Source organism: Dermacentor albipictus, unplaced genomic scaffold, assembly GCF_038994185.2.
Source record: "Dermacentor albipictus isolate Rhodes 1998 colony unplaced genomic scaffold, USDA_Dalb.pri_finalv2 scaffold_11, whole genome shotgun sequence".
NCBI lineage: Eukaryota > Metazoa > Arthropoda > Arachnida > Ixodida > Ixodidae > Dermacentor > Dermacentor albipictus.
The window spans coordinates 912878-927468 of record NW_027225565.1 but is presented as its reverse complement, the minus strand read 5'-3'; the positions used below and the strand labels follow the sequence as shown (position 1 = coordinate 927468).

The window sequence follows — 14591 nt, the reverse complement described above, 5'->3', positions numbered from 1 at the left end:
TGAGTGATGTAATCTGGCGCAATGTGCTTGCGACTTCCTTTTCTGGGGTTGAAACAATTACAATGTTCGATCCAGGCTTAATACGTAATAGAAACTGCTCACCTTGGATCTTTTCATTGCAAGCCTCTATAATAGCACGGTCCATCACGGGAGTTGTAATTGCTCGAAGCGGGAGTCCTTGATGCGGTCTCACAATGACCTTGAATCGTCTTTTGGTAAGGGTGGTAGTTTCTTTCCGTTGCGTCGCGGGCGGAATCTTGGCTTGTCTGCGTTCTTTGGAGATTCGTTCTTCCGGTGCTCCTGCGCACGTTCTCTCCGTTGCATTTTAGAGCGCAGCTCTTTGGCGTCCGTTCCCGCCCCCCTTTCATCCCCCCAGCGCTAGCAGCGACCGACTGATACCGCTGGATGCCGCTGACGCCGCTAGAGAGTCAAGATAACGTGACTGCATAGAACACCGTCGCCGCCATGCAGAAAGAGGAGGAAAGGGTCCCCCCCCCCTGTTCTTGTGTGGCGGATAGGGTGCTCTTCAGTTGCCGACGCGCAGGTTATTTCACGTAGGCCCCGGCACGTCGACGAATACGTGACCACCTTCCCACGGCTAGACCTGGTTCTTAGCGCTGCGGAAGCGAGGGTATCATATTGTTTGTGTCGCCATCGGCGGCGTTGTCCCTGAAACCAACTCCGCAGCTGGGGTTGACTCACTATCGGCGTCAGCGGCATCAGTCAGTCGCTGCTATCTCTTCCCTCCTCCCTTTATCGTGTTGTCCACTTGCTGCGCGCGCTTCTGCCCCCATCGTTTGCCGCTGGGTGTACACGCCGCCCCCCTCCCCCCTCTTCCTGCGAGTCTCCGGTTGTCAAAGCGCCGGCTCGAACTTAATTCCTTTCTTCGCTCCTCCTCCAATGCAACCCCTGTGCGGTGGCAATCAGAGAGCCAGATCGGTGGCGGCGGTTCTGTATATGTGCACCGCCCGAGCCGAAATTGCCGCTGCCGTTCGCCCTGTGCGGTGGCAATCAGAGAGCCAGATCGGTGGCGGCGGATCTGTATATGTGCACCGCCCGAGCCGAAATTGCCGCTGCCGTTCGCCACTGCGAAATTATCTGCCAGTTCTTTCTGAGCCATGAGCGAGACGACCGATGGAAGTCCTCCGTCTGCTGCTGCTGCTGCTGCTGCTAAACGAGTTGCCAGAGCAGAGGCCCAGCGCCGTCGCCGTCAGAATCCAGAGGTGCGTGCCGCCGAAGCAGAAGCTTACCGTCGCCGCCGTCGAGATGATCCAGGAGTACGCGTCGCTTATTTGCTGCGCTCAAATTTCGCATTAGGAAGTAACGTAATCGTCGGTAATTTTTTTCTTTCCCTGACGGACACAACTGTGGTCCATCCCTCTTGGGCGTCTTGAATGCGTTTGTCGGTCGTATTCTCACCGCTGTTGATGGTGGACGGTGATGGGCTTATCCCTGCGTTGGTGGTCATCGCCTGGTGCGGTCGGATACGCGTGCAATCCATGTGCTCTTCGGTGTTGGAATCATGGCTTGTCGAGGCTCTTCCCGCTGAACAGCTTTTCGCACAACGCGCAGGAGTTTGAGACGCCATCTGCGTCGGCGTCGCGGCGGTGGCGGAGTCGCAGCCGGCGTCGCGGCTGCCGCCGCTCGCTACTCGTCGGTAGGCTTACACTGGCTCACTTGCGGAGGTAGCAATACCTTGGTCGTATTGCCGTGAAAAATGGTCCAAGGGCCAAAATTCTGGCCTCCCTGGCTGCCGCTTGACTTCCCGGAAACGATGAGGTGCACTTTTCGTAGGTTCGAAGAACTGGACCACACGAAAAACATGGAAATTGCGGAGCGTGATGCGAGTGCGCCCACACTCCTCGATGCCTTGGACGCGTCCACTCAGGGGAAGTAAAAACGAGCAGGACATCGCGGCGCCCGCGACTATATACAGCCTGTCGAGTCATACGCCGCCAAACTCTTTGGCCGCACCGAGTCTGAAGACGATCGAGAGAATCCCATTCGCGACTTTTGACGGCCGCACTTATGCAACGTCGCTCTCAACGAACGCTTCGCCGTAAACGCGAGCGCCGGGCGCGCTGGTTGAACGCCCTCTTCCTGCTGTCTTTGTTCGTTGCGCGTTCTGAACGGAAGAGGGACCCAAGAGCCTCAACGCCTTACAACGCCTGACTGTATTTTTACCGACGCCTGCTCCGAGCATGAACACACGGCACGAGCGCACCCCACATGAAACGTTCCGCTAAGGCGAGTAGTTTAGCGACCATTCTGCGAATTAAATTTTTTAGCCCGCACATTCGTGCAATTATTTCGTAGGGTGTTGATAGAGCTGCAGCCGACAATTCTGCGGCGCAACGCATCGGGTACATGAGCTCGGGCTACTGGATATCTTGAGCATTCTTTGCCATTTGCGCCCAGTCAAGCCGGCGGAAAGAGGGCTGTCTTCAGGCGTATGGCACCCCCCCCCCCCCACCCCACTAGCCCCTTGAACCCGGGGCCCACGGCACCCCGGCCCCCCCTGTTGCTACGCCACTGGTGGGTATATCCGGAATAATTTCGATCACCTGGTTTTCTTGAACTTTCGCGGAATGTACGGTACACAGGCGTTTTCGCATTTTACACCCCATCGGAATGCGGCCGCCGTGTTCGGGGATTGTTACCGCATTCTCAGGCTTAGCAACGCGACGGAAAAGCCACTACGCCACCACGGTGGGTGTGTTTGCATTTCATCTGCCTCGGGAAGTACTCAGGGTATTACACGTCGGAGCGGCACACATAATGGCTACCAAGCTCCTTATTTAACGGAGCACCGAAGCTTATCTCTCAAAGCGTACAAGTCGCTGTCTATTTCGAAGTTATTTCTCTGATATAGCGGTCATCGGGGTCCCAATGGCCAAGATTCATTTTCTTTAGCTGGATACAAAGAGCTTCGGGTAGCGGAGCTGTATAGCTGGCTACAGAGAACCGACTCCAAGGCAGGAGATGTCGTAGCAGATGAGAACACTTCCGTTTAGCGGTGTCAGGAGCTGGTGGCTGGTCCCAGTTGCGTCACCACGTGCAGAACGCAGTGCTAAGCCACTGCGGCACGCTGCACGTTCTGGGAACACCATGCCCGCCAGCAATGGCGCTGCAGTAGCAAATTCTGCTGCGCATTTACCAACACGAACGGCAATTTCGTTGAAAAGTAAAAAAAAAGAGGAAGACAATGTTGCCGACGTCCAGGTCCATTATTTCAGTTGAACAAACTCTCATCCAACATTAAAAAAAAAATAACCAACATCGAGCACTTCATAATGTTGCTAATATGAAGCCATGTAAAGAGGCAGTCGCGAACATAAACAAACCGAGTCCCCATTTCTGTGGTTTTGTCTATTCTTTCACCACGCGCAGCTTTACGCCTCCTTTTTTCGTCGTCGTTGAAATCGGAACTGTGGTATGCATCATTCACTTATCATTTTCGTGCTGCAAAGAAAGCATGCATGAGAAAGCATCTGAAAAAAAAGTTGCTGCAACTACGGACAACCAAATATGACCAAATACGGAGTAAATCTCGATATGAGATGTCACGTTGATTGTTTGAAGCTTGAGTTTTACTCCTTGCAGGCTGTAGTGCACCATTTCTATTCCTTCAGTAGGTACGCCGCTGCTGCACTTAAAATATATTTTTTGGTGAGCATCAACAAGCCGTCTTCACGCGCCGATGGATCGGATAATGTTTTTCTATTGGCGGAGATTATGCGTGTTCTGATTGCGTAAGGAAGGCTAAAATATTCGGGAGAAACTAATCACGAATGACTGTACTATGCGAAGGGCCGAAACGCGTCATGTTGAGACGAGCAAATGCAGCCGATCGGCTCTCTCGCGCTTCTCTCTTGGAGTTGTTGTATATGGCTCCCTCTCTAATGGCAGCAATGTACACTAATTCTAATTCCTTCAAACACTTTGTGACACCTAGCGGTGCCACTGCGAAGTCTGCGCGAAGTCCTTTGCCTGCAATCTCAGATGGCGTGGCGTCCAAGGTTGCAGCGGTGACGCGCAGGTGCGCATGAGCTATGTACTACAGCCGGCTTTCTCTCTCTCGCGCGCGCGCTTCTCTATTAATTTCGCTGGAAGCTCCAGTGACATTAGGTTCCATTGACTTTATCACCTGAGGCCACGTTGCGGCAACCAGCGGCGCGCCCCATAAGTCCGCTCATGACCTCAGAGATGCGTGGTGCACCGGTTCATGCGAACGCTGACTATTATACGGCTCCTCACCAGGTCTGGCCACTTTGAGCTGACAAGTGCAGTGCATGCTAACGATCGTGGCTGCTAAGCATTACATCACTGCGCGCCGCGGAAAAAGCTCAAATTTCAAACCAAGCGTCGTTAGCCCTATTCCTCGCGGGCGCCACGCTCCCAGCCGGGGAGTCGACGTATATCGCACAAGTGCGCCTACGAACATGACAATGCTGTGACGACGTGCATAGCGGCACGCGACATTGAGAATTATTCGAGAGAAGAGCAGTTATTTGTTTCATCTGTTGCTTCAATAGACCAATTAAACTTTAGAGAAATAATAAAACCTACAAACCGAATGTCTGCGCGTCTTTGTTTTACTTCGTACATTAGCAAGAGTGATGTACATCCGTTTCGTCTTCTCGTTCCTATAAAGTGCAGTCGTGCGTGCACAGACCAAAACTATGCCACTATGTACCGTGTTCCAGCACGTGATTATATTCTGTGATGCGCTTGCGCCTGCCTCAGTGTTTGTGTAGCGCAAGTAGGCCGCGCAGCATGAAAAGCGAGGAAAAAAAAAGAAGTCGGGGCCCGTGACGTATGCGTCACGCGATCCTCCGGCTCCGGTATGGGGGAACGCAGGGAAGGAATTTCACTTACGGAGGCTGAAGGGGGCAGGTGAAGAGACCGTTATATTTACGATGACGCTCCCCTCCTGAAAGAATGGGGTTCGCGGCACTGAAATATCTATGTGTGGGCCATTCACCAGCCAAAGTGAAAAATTCTTTCGGTCGAGGGCACACAGAGAACGTATAACCAAACTTTTTTTATGTGACCTGTTGAGGGGCGCCTTAAACCCCTCCCTCCCCGTGGGCATCTGTGGCGGAGCGCATAGAAGCAATGGCTTGCTGTGCTTGAGGAAGCCGTGTGACGCTGGTTCGATTCTGCCTAGCACTCAAGACCCTTTAAAGAACATTTTTTTTTGTTGTTCAAGAGCGCCATGAACGATTTCAGCGTCGTATGTTTAGACCACACACCTTCGGCATCGGTCCGCGTTTCCTCTCCTGCACTATATTCGGGATGGGTCCACATTATTGGTTATCTACAGAGCCGGAAAGGAAACTGGTGTGACAACGGCAAGAATGCCGCTCACATTAACAGGAATTTAAAGTCATCATCATCATCACCCTGGCAACGCCTACTGCAGTGCAACGGCCTCTCCCATACTTCTCAAACGACCCCGGTCATGTGCTAATTGTGGCCATGTTGTCACTGCAAATTTCTTAATCTCATCCTCCCACCTAACTTTTTGCCGCCCCCTGCTACGCTTCCCTTCTCTTGGAATCCAGTCCATAACCCTTAATGACCAACGGTTATCTTCCCTCCTCATTGCATGCCCTGCCCATGCCCCATTTCTTTTTCTTGATTTCAACTAAGATGTCATTAATTCACGTTTCTTCCCTCACCCAATATGCTCTCTTCTTATCCCCCCTTAACGTTACACCCATCATTCTTCTTTCCATAGCTCGTTGCGTCGTTCTCAATTTAAGTACAACCCTTTTCGTTAGACTCCAGGTTTCTGCCGCGTAAGTGAGTACTGGTAAGACACAGCTGATCTCAGTACACTATACACTGATCTCAGATAGAGACAACGCTAGTGCTCGCTCATTGGCATAATACAGCATTGCCATTTGTTGGGCGTGTTGGTAAACTGACTTGGAAAGCATATTTAGCGCCAGCAAACAAGGACAGAAGGGAGACGACACCACAATGCGCTAACTTCAACTTGATTTTCAGGAAACACCTATTTAACCCACACACAGTGGCGCGTGAAATTGGTCCGTGAAAGTGACAACGCGAAGTCTGGTTGCCTTCGAATTATGTTTAGCGCGAAGACGCACAAACCCGATTGCCCATTAAGGGCAATGGTTTCAGAAACAGGGTCCCATGGCAAAAGAACTTCGCTCTTGCAAGAAAATCTCAGAATCCTTACTATTGACGACCCATTTTTGGTTAGAAGCTCTGCAGGAATCGTAGATTTCTTGAAAGAAAATTGTGACAAAAGCTTATCAGCTTGCTCCTTCTACATAAAGGACTTGTATTACTCCTTGCCTCAAAAGAAACTAATACCTTCCGTAGAAGAGTGCATAGACGAGTATGGTGTGGGTTCATTTCAAAATGCAGCCAGTTTATCCGTTCAGGGCTTTTTAGGTATGCTTAGTTGCTCTCTGCACTCGACGTATGCAGCATGGAATGACATATTGATTCAAAAGCAGGGGGTTTGCATCGGTTCATGTTTGGCGTCTATACTAAGTGACATTTTTCTAGCTCACCCTAACAAAAACCTGTCTCGTACCTTGTCGGAGCACAGGGTGGTTAAAGTTGTCAGGAACGTTGATGACTATCTTGTGCTTTTCGAACCAGAAGCACGTTTTACAGTAGGCAAGCTATACGAAGTTTTTTCTGCAGGCCTTAGCCCACTTACTTTCACGATTGAAGAGCCCACCGATAACGTGCTGCGTTTCTTAGATATTCCGCTCGAGTTCATGGAACGGCACACGTGTTGGGAGTATAAACCTAGAGCTAATATGCCCCTGTTGCCATATCGGTGTGCCCACTCGAAGCTCGTCAAGAGAAACATTGCCAACTTATGCTTTGGAAATGCAATAAAGAAATCTTGCCACCATAAGATCTATACGAGTCTTATGGATCAGTCGGGAAGGTTATCAGCAGCAGGGTTTCCGGAATCAATGCAAGTTTCGGTCGAAGAGGGGCTGCTAAAAAGATGCGGTTCAAATAGCACAATTCGGAACGCGGCAAATCGACGGACGGAACGCAGAGGGAAGATAGCGGTAGTGCCCTACCTGCATAGAACGGCATATAGTCTTAAGAAAATGGCTAGCAGGGTGGACACAAAAGTGGTCTTTTCAGCACCAGAAAAGCTGTCAAAAATATGCCGATGAACGGACCCGTACCGTAAGCCATCTGTGGGATGCTCTACGAATCATCGTAAAGCACCAATGGGTTGTGTAGAAGCTGTTTATGAGCTCCCGCTGTCCTGTGAAAAAAAAATACATCGGACAGACAGAATGGTGTCTCAGTGACTAATTACGGGAACATTGCCTAAACACGAAAAATAAGCAATGCGGTCATATGTCAACTCACTGTCAGGAATGCGGCTGTGTGCCGTTGTGTGGATCTTGCCGGGTTCTTGCGAAGCACGAAGATAAAGATGTGCGAGAGATTATGGAGGCTCAGGCTATCTGTCGGAATAGTGATACGTGTGTTAGTGCCCTTTCGGTCGACTTGTTAGACAAGGACGAGACGGCTTTTTTGAATGGTTAAGATTTGGATGAGGTGGTGCCACTGTGCATGTGTTAAATGGGTGTGTTTCCTAAAAATCAAGTTGTTAAAGTTAGCGCATTGTGGTGTCGTCTGCCTTCAGTCCTTGTTTGCTGGCGCTAAATGGGCTTTCCAAGGCACAATACAGCTCATTAATTGATTTGTGGCTACTGCAGCATGCTGGGTATCTCTTCGGCTCTTGTTATCTGGCAATATTAAAATACAAAGTGCTGTCTAATGCTTCTGGAGAAATATATGGGCTCCGAATGATGTACGAAACGCAACAACAGTTATTTGCATATTTTTGTCTATTCAATAATTTGCGAATATAGTAACATTTAAAAAACACGGCATAGCCCATCCCTCCGTTACTGTCGACGTTATTGAAATTGGTATTTAAGCAATGTAGCAATGCACCGTATTGCTGAAGATAACGTCATTTAGAATCTGCGAAATATCCATTGCTCCAGCTATAAGCGGCCTACAATCACTCCTGGATTGGCCCACAATGTTGTGACACTCGCTTGCCAGGGTTGGCCATGGCCAAGACGGCATGACGACTCTATGACGACCATGGCATCACGTCTAAGGAACGACGAATGTGTTATGCAGACGACGGTATGACGGCAATGGGATGACGATTCCCATATGATGACGATGGTATTACGACGACAGCATGACGACGACAGCGGGATGACAATGGGATGACGGCGAGTGCATTGCGACGATGGCGTAACGACGACAGTATGACGAGAATGGGATAACGAATCTGGAATGGTGATGATGGTACGACCCCGACCGCGTCACGACGACTGCATGACGACGATGACATGACAACGACGGCATGATCCCGACAGAATGACGAATGCAAGATTACGCTGAAATTAGGTCGATGGAATGACATACTCTATAAAGTTTAACACCCTTACGGGTGTAAATGTCCATGGGTGACACCCTCAATGGGTGTATTGCTACACCCCAAGCATAGGGGTGTAAATTAACACCCCACAAAGGAAAATGTGTTAATATGGCGTCACCTTGCCTATGGGTGTAAAGCAAACAACACCCTTCCTATATGGGTGTAACACAGACACCACCCTTTCAATATGGGTGTAGCATGGACAACACCCTTCCAAAAGGGTGTTATCCCTGCATTTTAGCGTTCACTACAGCCCAGGCACGTACCCAGGGGGGGGCCCGGGGGGGCCCGGGCCCCCCCCGAAATCAAGTGGCATAACCCCCCCCTCCCCACCCACGCCACCACTCCTCACACATTCCTAAAGCGCCGGCAGATCAATGTTGAGACTTCGCAGCAGTTCATCGGTCAGCATTATGCTGCCTTTTTTACTCCTTTTAGATGGCGGTAGTTATCGGCATCTCTTGTAATGTGAAGGACAGTTTTCTCGTAGATTCCGCACCCGCGCGACTAACTCGAGATGCGTTCAGTTGTCACCATCTCTTCAACCGTCACGCGCATAGCTGTTGCTTTTGTTAGTTCAACCTTCTTTGTTTAGGCTGATCTTGGGACCAGGAGAGGGATGCGGCTGTTACTCAGCTGGTCTGTACTCTCATGGAACGAGTTGCGGCCGGAGAAAACGCCAATTGCGTTCAACTTATCCCTTTGCTTCTTTGTTTTCTTGAGTTACGGCTCGTCGCGACGCTGGCAGATGCCCGGAACCATATACACGTGATATGGGTTAGCTAAGGTGGGAAATAAAATAATGTGAAAGAGCGTCTATCATGGAACCCTGCAATAACCCTTATACCCATAAACAAGATGACTGTCGCCCGTTACCTCGTCTGTTTTTCCCTAACTGTATAGCATTTTTTCGTGCAAAATTGGCAACTGCAAACAAAAATCGCAAGGAGTTGAGAAATTAAGCGATCTACTAAGGGAGAGAGCCAAGGCAACAACCAAACTGCAAGCAAAAGCGAATAATAAAAAAGCTAACCGCTGTTTATGAGAATATTTATGGATCAACATATTTTTATTTAAAAAGGAAGTAGAGAAAACGCCGCCGGAAGTGGAGAACAATTACTTGTTTTGAATGACGCTTCTACAGTTATCGGTCGAACCGCCTCACGTAGCCACTTCTTTGCTGTGCTTATGTGGGCGTTTTTCTAACCTTTCGCAGTGAGCGCAGTACGTCTAGAATAACAGAGTCCTGCGCTCTACGTGGTTGTACGGGACTGGCAGCCGCACAGCGTTACGCAATTCGCGGAACTGTCAAAACTGATCAACAAGGCGAAAATAACTTATATTCGAAACTATAACATGAGAAAGACTGAAGAAGCCGTAAAAAATGAACGCAGCCTAAAATCAGTAAAAAAGAAACCTGGCATAGGACAAACCATGATGTATGCACTAAAAGATAAGAAGGATAACATCATCAGCAATCTCGAAGTTATAGTAAAAGCAGCGGAAAAATTCTAAGCTGACCTGTATACAGTACCCAGAGAAGTCACGATAGTTCACGTAGAAACAGTAATGAACAGGATACAGAAACTCTCCTATAACTAGCGATGAGGTCAGAAGGGCCCTGCAAGACATGAAACGATGAAGAGCGGGAGGACAAGGTGGAATAACAGTCTATTTAATCAAAGATGGAGGAGACATAATGCTTGGAAAACTGGCGGCTCTTTATACGAAGTGTCTATCGACTGCAAGGGTCCCAGAAAACTGGAAGAATGCACACATTATACTAATCCACAAAAAAGCAGACGTTAAAGAATTGAACAATTATGGGACCATTAGCTTACTCCCAGTATTATATAAAATATTTACCAAAATAATCTCCAATAGAATAAGGTTAACACTGGATTTTGTCAACCAAGGGAACAGGCTGGCTTCAGGAAGAGATACTTTACAATGGATCACATCCATGTCATCAATCAGGTTATCGCGAAATCCGCAGAGTACAATAAGCCTCTCTATGTGGCTTATATAGATTACGAAAAGGCATTTGATTCAGTAGAGATACTAGCAATCGTAGAGGCACTGCGTAATCAAGGAGTACAGAACGCTTACGTAAAAAGCTTAAAAAATATTGCTACATGCGTGAGGTATTTGTTTGTTTGAACGAGGCGCGTAGGCGCCATCACTCCAGAAAAGAAGAGGAAGAACGAACTGGGCTCGCGCTGTGAATTAACCGGTCAGCGCTGCAACCGTTGTTGTAAATATAGTCTGTAAATAGTTTCTCGTCTTCTGACTCGTCTTTCGCGTTAGAATATCTACAGAGGTTCTACAGCTACCTTAATTCTACACAAGAAAAGCAGGGAGATACCTACAGAGAAAGGAGTCAGACAGGGAGACGCAATTTCTCCAAAGCTATTTTCTGCGTGCTTAGAAGAATTCAAGCTATTAAACTGGGAAGGCTTAGGAGTAAAGATCGACGGCAAATATCTCAGCAACCTTCGGTTTGCCGATGACATTGTTCTATTGAACAACAGTGCAGACGAGTTACAACAAATGATTGGAGACCTTAACAGAGAGAGTGTAAGAGTGGGGTTGAATATTATTATGCAGAAGATGAAGATAATGATAAATAGCCGGGAAAAGGAACAAGAGATCAGGATGGCCAGTCGGCCACTAGAGACTGTGAAGGAGTACGTTCACCTAGGTCAATTAATCAGAGGGAACCCTGATCATGAGAAGGAAATTCACAGAATAAAATTAGGTTGGATCGCGTACGGCAGACATTGCCAGCTCCTGACTGGAAGCTTACCATTATTATTGAAAAGTAAGGTGTGCAATCAGTGCATTTTGCCAGTGCAATATGTCCAGTGCCAATGCATTTGCCAGTGCATTTCCCAGTGCATTTTGCCAGTACATATGGGGCAGAGACTTGAGACCAAGTTAAGGACCACGCAAAGAGCGATCGAACGAAGATTGCTAGGCATAACGTTAAGACAGAGAGTGGTTTGGATCAGAGAGTGAACGGGTATAGACGATATTCTAATTGACATCAAGAGGAAAAAATGTAGCTGGGCAGGTCATGTAATGCGCCGGTTAGATAACCGTTGGACCGTTAAGGTTACAGAATGGGTACCAAGAGAAGGGAAACGCAATCGAGGACGACAAAACACCAGGTGGAGCGATGAAATTAGGAAATTCGCGGGCGCTAGTTGGAATCTGTTGGCGCAGGACAGGGGTAATTGGAGATCGCAGGGAGAGGCCTTCGTCCTGCAGTGAACATAAAACAGGCTGATGATGATGATGATGATGGTGATGATGATGATTATGGAGGTGGTGGCGCCCCCCCCCCCCCCGGAAAAAAATCCTGGGTACGTGCCTGCTACAGCCATATAGTTAATGGACAGACTGGCTGTTGTGAATGGTGCCTAGCCTTAGCTATGATACTACGTTGTTCAGTATGAGCCAGAATGTGTGAGGCGTAGTCATATCGCGCTCCTGGTCTGTCATGTGGTAGCATGTATAACGTGACCCTTTCAGGAAAAAATTTGTTTCACGATCCCAGCAACGCACACACCCGATGCTTTGCGTCATTTTCCTCTGCAGTGATAGTACACTGCCGGCAAGATGCAGAGCACAATAACAACGCACGCTGCACTAAGGACACAGGATCTCCCGCACCTTGGTGCACCAGTACTTATCACTCCATGGAAACAGCACACAACCAAAAGCATGATGTTACATGCATTTCTGAAATAATTAAAAACCTCCACTTTTCTTGGTCAAAAATTTTCGCAGCAACACCAGCTTGACCAGGAGGGAAAGCCAACAGAGCTCGCTGTTGCAGCTCATATTGAATGCAATAGCCCAGGTGGCACGTCAGGTTGGGCCAACGTTGGAAACATATTGGCACTTCTTGGCCCAATGACGGCCTAAGATTAACAGCATGGTTCCAATATTGGCAGTGCCATTCTGGTTCCTGGCCGAATGTTGGCCTAAGGTTAACAGCGTGGCGCCAATATTGGCTGTGCCATTCTGACAGAGATCCAACGTTGGCCCACATTACACAGTCAGTAAACAATATTGGCTGTGCCATTCTGATAGAGATCCAATGTTGGCCCACTTTACACAGTCAGTAAACAATATTGGCTGTGCCATTCTGATAGAGATCCAATGTTGGCCCACTTTACACAGTCAGTAAACAATATTGGCACTGCCGTTCAACAAGGCGGGAATTATTGGACCGACTTTCGTATGGATTTGCCAATATGGGTTACTAGTTGGCTTTCTTTGGAGGACATTGGCCCGTAATAGGCTAATTTTCGCCTTGTCGGCTTTTAGTGCTCTACGACTTGCTGAGATTGAACAACATGTTTTGAAAACTAACGCACTGATCACAGGCACACTGCGCAGGAACCAAAAATATGTTCTCCCATGTCAACTCCATGAATGGTACACCGCCATTATTGCACTTCTCCTTTACCGAAATGTGTCCCCTAAAGAGAAAAGCCAGTGTACCACGTAGCAAGCAGGGGAAGTCGCATAAATTTAGCCGCTGCTTTATTGATCGTGAATAAGAACTTGAGCTTTCCATAAGAAGCAACGGTATTGTGAATTTGCCTGCGCATTGTATTTTTTGCATGTACGCTCCGCGGCTTTGGTGGGTCAGGACTCTGAGGAGAATCGAGAATTACAGTGCCTCAGAGCTGATGGAACCATTTTATATTGCATCGAGATGGAGCGCGTATGCATTAGTGAAACTATTGTTTGTTTGTTTAGCATGCATGGCATTTTGCGGCGACATAATCATCATGCTCCTATTCTAATCGTGAGGATTATAGCGCGTTAAAAAGACAAGGACGAAGGTGAGACGTGACACACACAGGCGCCTGTGTGTGTCACGTCTCACCTTCGTCCTTGTCTTTTTAACGCGCTATAATCCTCACGATGTCTTACCAACAAGCCCAAATCACTGCTTTACACCTATTCTAATATATTTGTTTGTTCGTGCATGTGTAGTAAGCTCATTGTATGAATGCCCCTGACAGAAAAAAAATTAATTGCACGTTTTGGCATTTGCGTGTCAACAACCTCTTGTCTTTGCCTTTAGTAGGCACGGCGCATTCCAGATTTTTTTTTCGGCCTAGCTTTCCGTCCTTCAGCCCCCCCTTGCCTCTCCCCCACGCACCCAGGTGAGCCTGGTCAATGCTATCAGTCAAGCGTTCAAGAAGCGTATCCCCGCAGGCCGGCTGTACCCGGTTTAGAGGAAAACCGGATGTGACGTGAGCCAGTGCCGTACTCCCTGCCCCCAGATAGGTACTTGTACGCCTAGGGAAAGACGCTGCTAGGTGCTGCTGCTAAATCCCTGTGGTTTCTGCCGGCTCACGTAGGTTCGTTCGCGTGGTCTTGTTACGCCTCGCTGGATCGTGTTCAGTCAGGCCGTCCTTGCGCGGCGTCATTGTCGGCGAGTCAGGTTAAATTCTTTAATAGGTCGCGCCTGCGCCTAATTGAGTCTATTAAAGACTGCACATTCAGTTTTGCTGGCTACAATTCAGTGTGGCTGGCGTGGGCTGTCTCCACGATGCGCTTCGAGCGTGTCGATTTCGCCGTTCTTTATGTTGGCGGAAATGACCGTAAAAGCAACATGGATCTACGAGAAATATGCAGCAACATCAAGGTAAGTCTACTGAAATCACAAAATTTGAAACAATAAGCGCTAATAGTTGTGTTTTCTTTTAAATTTTAGGCCTTGATTGTTCAGCGAGACGGCGCCCGTCGTGCTGGTTTTCAAGGTGCTCTCTCGCTGGCTAGAAGATGCTGATGCGGAACAGAAAATGCAAAAACGTCGCTTGCTCAACCGCAAATTGACGGCTACGCTGAAGCGCATGCCGTGTCTGCGGAATTTGAGCCCCGAGGTATGGACCCCTTTTTTCCAGCGGCATGCCGTTACATACCGTCAGGAACACGCTTGGCTTATTTCTGACTCGGTAAAAAAATGTTTCACTTTTTCTCGCTGCTCGCTGCTGAAGAAATGCGGACCGTTTGTCGTAGTTGTCTCCATTACAGGGTGGCATTACTGCGGTGAACAAAGCAAGTGTTGCCGTACATACTGTGCGCA

The 14591-nt window shown here is 48.5% G+C and overlaps 1 pseudogene; it reads right to left on the bottom strand.

The window, feature by feature from the left end:
* Positions 1–145, bottom strand: part of LOC139051353 (sulfotransferase 1C2-like) — a 35503-nt pseudogene extending 35358 nt beyond the window's left edge.
* Positions 146–14591: the final 14446 nt, after the last annotated feature.